Below are 9363 nucleotides of genomic sequence, written 5' to 3' on the forward strand. Positions count from 1 at the left end.
CAAATTAACATCTGCTCGATTCATCAATTTAATATTGCTATACTTTTACAAGCCGCAATTGTAAAACATTAAAACAATCCAATAAGAAATCATCATGCAATACCAACAATCAATAATAGTCAATCATCAATGCATTAATTAATCAGATTGTAAAGGGCTCTCGCTCCTTATTACAATCACACATTTAATTTATCGGTATTAAATCTCATCTCACGAATCTTGACTTAACCATTTATAAATTAACTTGCCTATTGAAACTAGACCTAAACATTAATTCTCATCTCTCGATTCTTGAATCAATATTGTCAAACTCATGCATAAAAGATAGGCCTAATCCAGTCACAGAGCATTAAATCAATCAATAGGAAATTAATCTAGCATTAATAATCAACAACAATAATTTACCCCTTCATATTATTTATTAGATCCCCATGAACCCTAGAAATTAAACTACTCACACATAATTAAATATAAACTAAGCAAAGCAATAAAATAAATCATGATCAAAGGAATAAAATAAATAACTAAGATTAAGGGAAGAGAAATCGTTACCAAAATAATTCTGAAATTAATTAAATAAATAATCACAAAGGTTTAGAGAGAGAGTTTAGAAAGAGAAAACTAAGTAGAGAAAGAAAGTCTAAGAGAAAAGATTAGGGAAGAAGAAGAGGAGAAGAAGAGAAAAGAAGATCTCCCCCCAAAAGAAGAGACGATCTAAAAACGTATTACGGAGGAGTATTTATACTCCGTACAAAAATCCTAAACTAAAACAAATTAATACGACTCTAATTGTTTCCTAAATAAACACGCGCCCGATCGGGCGAGGCACCGCCCGATCGGGCGCGCCTTTTTTTATCTCTAATAGCAATCTCGCGCCCGGCCGGGCGCGTCACCGGGCGCTCCTCCCGCCCGGCCGGGCGCGCCTCCGGGCGCCAGCCTTTTTGGCCGGGCGGATCATTTGGGCCAATATTTGGACTTCGATTGGGCTCCAATTCTTCGGGCCAATCTGGGTTTCCTCTTTGGGTCTTGAATACTCGGTCCAAACGCCCCGGTATCACCTCTACCAAGCCCTTAATCACCGGTTCGATGGCTCCAACCGGCCCTGGGCTATAAAATCTGGTCGTGCTTCTCCAGTGCTCGTGATTGCTCCAAAATATCTCGGGAAAATACTCCAAAAGCATAAATCCCTGCAAAAGTCAACCAAATCTACGAAAACACTAGAAAACACCAATTAGTAATAAAAGTGGCTCTAAAGAGCCAAAAACACTACTAATTATGACCAAGGGACGGGGGTAAAATACTATATAAAATGGATACATCAAACTCCCCCAAGCCAAACCTTTGCTTGTCCCTAAGCAAAGATCTCATCAATGAATCAATAAATATGCTTCACCCCAATAAGTAAAAATCAAGCACAAGCGATCCAGGGTAAATCAAATAAACACGCTTCAGAGTCAACCAATCAAATCCATCCAATTACCTTTCTTCCCTAACAATTGTCAAACAGAGCAAACCACAAGAGCATATAGAATTCAAGACTAGTGCTCACACACTCGACTCTCATTTATGTGGCGAGTAAAATATGTACTCAATCGCTCTCCATCCAACCCCTTTATGTGAACAATGCCCTCCCAACTCACACTCTCGTGTGTTTAAAACAATGAACGCTCAACCTACTAGTCGACTCGAAATATGTCAAATCATAACTTGCATTGATAAGCAACACTTTCACATTCATACAATTCTATGCACAAAGGTCGGAAGGTCTTTAAAGCTTGTAATGTAAGGCTAGGGTAAAGGGTAGGATAAATTTGGAAATACGTGAGAGAAAAGCTATGCTTAAGGGAGAAATATCCTAATAAAACCCATGATCAAAAATAAATAATGATCAACATCTCCCACATAACCAACTCTAACATCAACCAAATATACTCCAATCATAATAAATAAACCCAACTCTTACAATTTCACTCATAAGATATAATAATGGAGTAATAGAGTGAATAAACAAACTTATTTTCCAAACTTGAAATTTTTCCATTGAGGCTCAAAATTATTCTTTACAAACCTCCAACTAGAACATTTGAACATTTTTTTTTCTTTCGAAGTTCACTTATTTTTTCACATTTTTTTATTTCTTTGAACTTCTATTTTTTCATAACATCATGCTTTATTTTTTTCAAGAAAATATAACTCGCAAACTCATCAAAAATAAACATGAACAACAACAAAACAACTTCTCAAACCCCACCCAAATTGTGCAAATAATAAGCACACTACAAACTCCCTCACCTCACTCACTAATAGCTCCCCCAAGCCAAGCTTGGGACTAGTAACCAATGGGGAAAAATAGGCTTGTAATATGGCTAATAAACAACAAAAAGTCAAGGCAACAACATGGGTAGCAAGAAGGGAACAAATGTATCTACAATGTCTGGAGGCTACCTAAAAGAACAAATGCCTTCGTCCTCCACAATGTGCATAATAATGAATCATATAAACATTACTAGTAGTTGCAAACCAATACTCAAATTCATTGACATACCAGGAAAAATGGAACTATCACACATTTCCTAACCAAATCAACTAGTCAAGCACTATATTCACAAGTAGTTGGACAAAATTGACGCATGTTAAGGTTTCAAGGCACTCAAACATCAAATCATGATCAACTAATCCATAATGCTTATCATCAAATACCAGGAATCAAAACAATTTTTTCTCAAGTAAGGGGCACAGGGAAGCATAATTTATAATTCATTGGAACTTATTTTTGTATTTTTTTTTTTCATTTTTCAATTTTTTTTGCATTTTTATATATAAAGAAAGCAATAAAGCTAACCTAGAAAGCGAAAAATCTAACCTAAGAAAACACACCAAAAATAAAAGAAAAGAGAAAAAGAAAAATACCAAACCAAAATCTCCCCCAAGCCAGAATCAGACAATGTCCTCATTGGCTTGGAAACTAGCCCAGCATAGCTAGTCCTCATCATCCTCGTCCATCGAGCCGAAGCCCGCACCTCCACTGCCACCTGCACCAGAAGAGCTCACGACCGACCAAATGCTCCAAACGTTCTTTCTGTTCCCGGCTCACGATCCGGATCGTCGGCCAATACGGGAGTTGTAAATCTGGGTCGTACTCCTCCCTCGAGCTGGAGCTCCTACCAAAAATTGATCTTGCCCTCTTTGAAGCCATGTAGAGAAATGGGTCGAAAATTTTTTGGAATTAAAACTGAAAAATTTTTGTATGAGAGTGAAGAGGATGAAGAGAGGATTACAAATATATAAAAAGTTTTGAATTTGGATTGGTAATGGAGGAGAAATCTTAGAGAGAAGTCAGAGAAAATTTGAGTTTTAGAGAGAGAAAGTAATGGAGGAAAGAAGAAATGAAGAAGGAAAGAAGAAGAAAACCGCGGAACTTGGCTCGCGCCCGGTCGGGCGGTGGCTCGCCCGATCGGGCGATCTGATCTAAACTCAAACTGTTTCTCGCGCCCGGTCGGGCGCCAGTCGCCCGGTCGGGCGATCTGACTATGCAAAATTCCGTAGTCGCTCGCGCCCGGTCGGGCGCCATTCGCCCGATCGGGCGATCTAACTCCCTGATTTCCACCTTGCTCTCGCGCCCGATCGGGCGAGGCTTGCCCGATCGGGCGGACAAATTAGTCCGTAAACGTCAAAATTCGCGCCCGATCGGGCGCCTCTCGCCCGGTCGGGCGAAATTTCCTATTTTTAAAACACTGCTCTTGCGCCCGATCGGGCGAGGTTCGCCCGGTCGGGCCCGAGACTAATTCGGGGAGAGCTAATTTCCCTCTGTTCTCAAAAAGTTGTCTAACTCTTTTCCTTCAAACCTGTACAAATACTCATAAAACTAATTAAATTCCCTCAGCTCTCCTCACCTAAGAAAACGAAAATAAAAACTGATCTAAAAAAAAAAAAAAAAAAAAAAAACATTAAAAATACGGGTTGCCTCCCGCAAAGCGCTGGTTTATCTAGGTCCCGCACGACCCTCTTACCAAGTACAATTCCTAAGACCCTTGGCCCAACGCTTGATCGGGTGGTTTCTCACCCGGTCTAGCGATGTTTAAGCTGCGATGCGGCTTCCTGACATATCCTGTGGGACGCCAAGTCGCCTTATCTGGTGGATCCTCCATGACTTGGACAGGGGGATCTTCAATGCTACGCACTAAAAACCCTTCTTCGATCGAATGTTGCTTCAAATTGTCATTGTGTTCAACACTTGCAACTCGATCTGGCGGAACACTTACCGTAGGCTCGATTTGCACAACTTGCTATATCGGTTCCACTTGTTCATCCTCGAAACCAAAACCAACATTGTAGAGTGCTCTTTCTATTGCGTCGACTTCCTTCTGCCATTTGTCTATCTCATCTGAAAAGGATGCAACACAAGATACCGCCTCCAAGGGATCTTTTTCAAGAGCTTGGGGCTTATTAGAATAATTTACAACCACATTAACACTGAAACATTTCTCCTCAGTCATGGAGCTTTTGAGGGTGTTATTCAGATTAAAAACCACTTTATCATCCCCTACAGATAGTGTTAGCTTACCACTTCTAACATCTATGACTGCTCCTACAGTGTTAAGGAATGGTCTACCCAAAATAATTGGGGTTTGCATATCCTCAGCCATATCAAGAACAACAAAGTCTACAGGTATATAAAATTTACCTACTCTAACGGGGACGTCCTCTAAAACACCTAGGGGGTATTTGAAAGAACGGTCGGCCATTTGCAGAGTTATATTGGTAGCTTTTAATTTACCCATATTTAACTTAGAACACACAGATAAAGGCATAACGCTAACACTAGCACCCAAATCACATAATGCATTATCAATCAGAAGATTACCAATATGACAAGGGATAGAAAAACTACCCAGATCTTTCAATTTAGGTGGAGACTTATTTTGAAGTACGACACTACACTCTGCAGTGAAAGCTACTGTCTCTACCTCACTAATAGGCCTTTTTCTCGTCAAAATTTCTTTCATAAATTTTGCATATGAGGGGATTTGTGTGATCAATTCAGTAAAGGGAACTGTTACCTTCAAATCCTTAACCACCTCCAGGAACTTACCAAACTGCTTATCCAAGTTTGTCTTCAATTGACGATTGGGGAAAGGAAGTTTGATAATTGGCTTTTGAGCATTCTTCTCTTTGTCTGGAGTAGCCACCTTCTCCGGAGTTTTACCCTGCAATGTAGGATTAGATGTGTTAGTATTATCTTCTAGCCCTGCAGGGCTAGCAACTACATTGTTTGGTTTAATGGAATCAAGATTAGCATTATTTAATAAAATAGGTTCATCAACTCTGGGCATAGAGGGCCCTTCATAATTTGAACCACTCCTTAGAGTAATTGCAAATGCTTGATCCGTAGGCCTAGTCGGCTGTGCCGGCAGGGCTCCCTGTTGGCGTGCTTGTAGAGTAGCGGAGAGTTGCGCAATTTGATTATCTACAATTTTGTTATGCGCTAGAATTTGATCAATTGTCGCATCTCTGCTCTCCATGTGCTTTTGCATATTAACCAACATTGCTCTAATTTCCCCTAAAGAAGGGTCTGAAGATGAGGGGGGTTGTTGTGGTTGATTCTTTAGGCCAGCATTGGGATGATAGTATTTCTGCTGCTGTTGCTGTGGCACCTGTGGTTCTTGTGGTGGGGGATTTTGAACATTAGTGCTCCGGTAGGAAAGGTATGGATGATTCCGATACCCAGGATTGTAAGTGTTGGAGTATGGGTTATTCTGCCTATAAGCTTGGAAGGCATTAACTTGCTCCACGGAACTCCTGCAATCCTGCTCCCAATGACCTACAATACCACAATTTTCACAGAAAGCCTCATTAGAATTATTATTAATCGCAGAAACATTGGCTACGTTAGCAGTGCTCAGATTATCTAATTTTTGACAAATAGAGGTCAGTTGAGCTTGCAAAAAGGATACAGAGTCAACGCTATGTTTCCCCTTGTTAGCAAATCCTCTTGGATTCCCATATTGGGAATTGTGTATCGCCATATCTTCAATAACCTGACCTGCGTCATCAACATTAAGATTCATAAATCTCCCACTAGCTGCAGAGTCTAAAATTATTCTAGAAGAATTTCCAATGCCATTATAAAAGGCTTGGATTAACTGCCATTGTGCTAAATTGTGGTGAGGACATTCTCTTTGTAAGTCCTTGAACCTCTCCCAAGCCTCATATAAAGACTCATCGGCTTCTTGGGCGAAGTTCTGAATCGCACTCCGTAGTACTGCTGTTCTCTTTGCAGGGTAATATTTGTTATAAAAATTCAAAACAAGAGTTTCCCAGTCAGATATACCAAGCGTAGTTTTATTTAAACCATTAAACCACAATTTAGCTTTTCCAGTTAAAGAAAAGGGAAAGAGAATCTCCCTGATTTGGTCTTGAGTGACCCCGGCTTGCCTTATGGTGTTGCAATATTGACAATAGTCGGCAATGTGAAGATTCGGGTCTTCACCCTTGGCTCCACTGAATTGCTTCCTCTCTATCATCGTTATAAATTGAGGCTTAATTTCAAATTGAACCCCATCAAGAGCCGGAGTGGGGGTGAGATGTGGAAAATCCGTAAGCTTTGGTTGTGAATAATCACTAAGTTTCTTTGGAACCGCCATCTCTGATTCTGTGTCTGATGATGCCTCTGAATTGCTAGAACCAGTTGGAGAATCTCGGTGATTATTGTTATTATCACCAGAATCCGCCAGGATTTGCTTGTAGAAGTTTTTCTGTCTATGGAAGGAACGTTCGATCTCAGGATCGAATGGGATGTAACCTGATCTGGAACACCTGGGCATAAACAAAAACTAGAAGCAAATATGAGATTTGTCTCAGAGAACTAACGCTCTCTGAGACAAAAAGGGAAATAATCTAGACTACAAAAATAATCAGAAATAAAAATAAAACCGTTTCCCCGGCAACGGCGCCAAATTTTGACAGGGTAAAGTCGTATCCCCTAATCAAAAATAATTACCTAATTCACTAACTAAAGTAGATAGGGAAGTAGGGTCGATCTCCACAGGGAAACAAGTCTTTTTATTCCTAATTAAATATTATAATCTAAGTTATTTAAGTAACCAATATTAAAAGTTGAATATGAAACTAAACTAAAAAGAGTAAGAAAAGGGAGAAAATAATATATAAAAGGATCTAGGGCATAGGTTCACCAATAAATAATATTCCGGGGTAAAATAGGGTAATCAATCATTGACATGGCATAAATAACATGATTAACAGGCTCTCGCAATTTATTAATCAACATAGATCTAACAGGCTCTCGCAATTTACTAGATCTAAGTTCTTATCGAAAATAGCCTTTAATATCAAATTAACATCTGCTCGATTTATCAATTTAATATTGCTATACTTTTACAAGCCGCAATTGTAAAACATTAAAACAATCCAATAAGAAATCATCATGCAATACCAACAATCAATAATAGTCAATCATCAATGCATTAATTAATCAGATTGTAAAGGGCTCTCGCTCCTTATTACAATCACACAATTAATTTATCGGTATTAAATCTCATCTCACGAATCTTGACTTAACCATTTATAAATTAACTTGCCTATTGAAACTAGACCTAAACATTAATTCTCATCTCTCGATTCTTGAATCAATATTGTCAAACTCATGCATAAAAGATAGGCCTAATCCAGTCACAGAGCATTAAATCAATCAATAGGAAATTAATCTAGCATTAATAATCAACAACAATAATTTACCCCTTCATATTATTTATTAGATCCCCATGAACCCTAGAAATTAAACTACTCACACATAATTAAATATAAACTAAGCAAAGCAATAAAATAAATCATGATCAAAGGAATAAAATAAATAACTAAGATTAAGGGAAGAGAAATCGTTACCAAAATAATTCTGAAATTAATTAAATAAATAATCACAAAGGTTTAGAGAGAGAGTTTAGAAAGAGAAAACTAAGTAGAGAGAGAAAGTCTAAGAGAAAAGATTAGGGAAGAAGAAGAGGAGAAGAAGAGAAAAGAAGATCTCCCCCCAAAAGAAGAGACGATCTAAAAACGTATTACGGAGGAGTATTTATACTCCGTACAAAAATCCTAAACTAAAACAAATTAATACGACTCTAATTGTTTCCTAAATAAACACGCGCCCGATCGGGCGAGGCACCGCCCGATCGGGCGCGCCTTTTTTTATCTCTAATAGCAATCTCGCGCCCGGCCGGGCGCGTCACCGGGCGCTCCTCCCGCCCGGCCGGGCGCCAGCCTTTTTGGCCGGGCGGATCATTTGGGCCAATATTTGGACTTCGATTGGGCTCCAATTCTTCGGGCCAATCTGGGTTTCCTCTTTGGGTCTTGAATACTTGGTCCAAACGCCCCGGTATCACCTCTACCGAGCCCTTAATCATCAGTTCGATGGCTCCAACCGGCCCTGGGCTATAAAATCTGGTCGTGCTTCTCCAGTGCTCGTGATTGCTCCAAAATATCTCGGGAAATACTCCAAAAGCATAAATCCCTGCAAAAGTCAACCAAATCTATGAAAACACTAGAAAACACCAATTAGTAATAAAAGTGGCTCTAAAGAGCCAAAAACACTACTAATTATGACCAAGGGACGGGGGTAAAATACTATATAAAATGGATACATCAGCCATCATAGGCTCCCACAAGTACACTCTTCACCTTTGGCGGCTGAGGGGTAGTTAAAATATCTTGCGAAAACGGAGGCGGCTTATCTCCTAGAGTAAGTAGGCGCATCTGCCAATCGATGGGTTATGGCTGCACAGACGGTCCAGCCAGGTAGGGAGACTGTCGTACACCTGCCCGTATGGCCCATATTGTCCGTAGGCCTGGGGGTTTGGCTGCATCAAGTCATTGAACCCCTGAGGAGGTTGATATTGAAGTGATTGTGCTAGAATAGGAGTTGGAGTATGGACAACTGGAATAGGAGTTAGGGTGCGGACCGCCTAACTTCTGCTGGAGATGGCCGTGTTGGTATGTTGGGAGAGAAAATGATGTGAAAAATCATCCGACGTAGTTGGGGTTGAGGCCGTGTCCGAGTAGGCGGCACGCTCCCGCTGCTTATGCCGAAGGTAATCCCTTGCGTCCTTCTATCGTCTGGACAGCTCAGGCTCCTCTATTTGAGGCTGCCTACCCCTCCCCCCAGCCGATTGTGTTTTCGCCAGCAAATCAGAGAAATTCGTCCGTGGTACCCTCGGGGACCTTCTAGTCGGCCTTCGAAAGGGAATGTTTCCAGCGTCCGTTGCATGGACGGCTTTGCTGTGTGTCTTCTTTGGATCCCTCTGTTCCTCTCTCCTGGGCGGCTGCCTAGAGGTAGAGGCTCCATTGCTCTAA

The 9363-nt window shown here is 40.4% G+C and overlaps 1 non-coding gene across 1 annotated transcript; it reads left to right on the forward strand.

The window, feature by feature from the left end:
- Positions 1–6156: 6156 nt before the first annotated feature.
- LOC145637574 (small nucleolar RNA R71) lies at positions 6157–6263 on the forward strand. Its single transcript, XR_014114342.1, has one exon. It is a non-coding gene; the product is annotated as a small nucleolar RNA R71 (small nucleolar RNA).
- Positions 6264–9363: the final 3100 nt, after the last annotated feature.

The sequence above is a fragment of the Chenopodium album genome, chromosome 6 (assembly GCF_948465745.1).
Source record: "Chenopodium album chromosome 6, dcCheAlbu1.1, whole genome shotgun sequence".
Classification (NCBI taxonomy): domain Eukaryota; kingdom Viridiplantae; phylum Streptophyta; class Magnoliopsida; order Caryophyllales; family Amaranthaceae; genus Chenopodium; species Chenopodium album.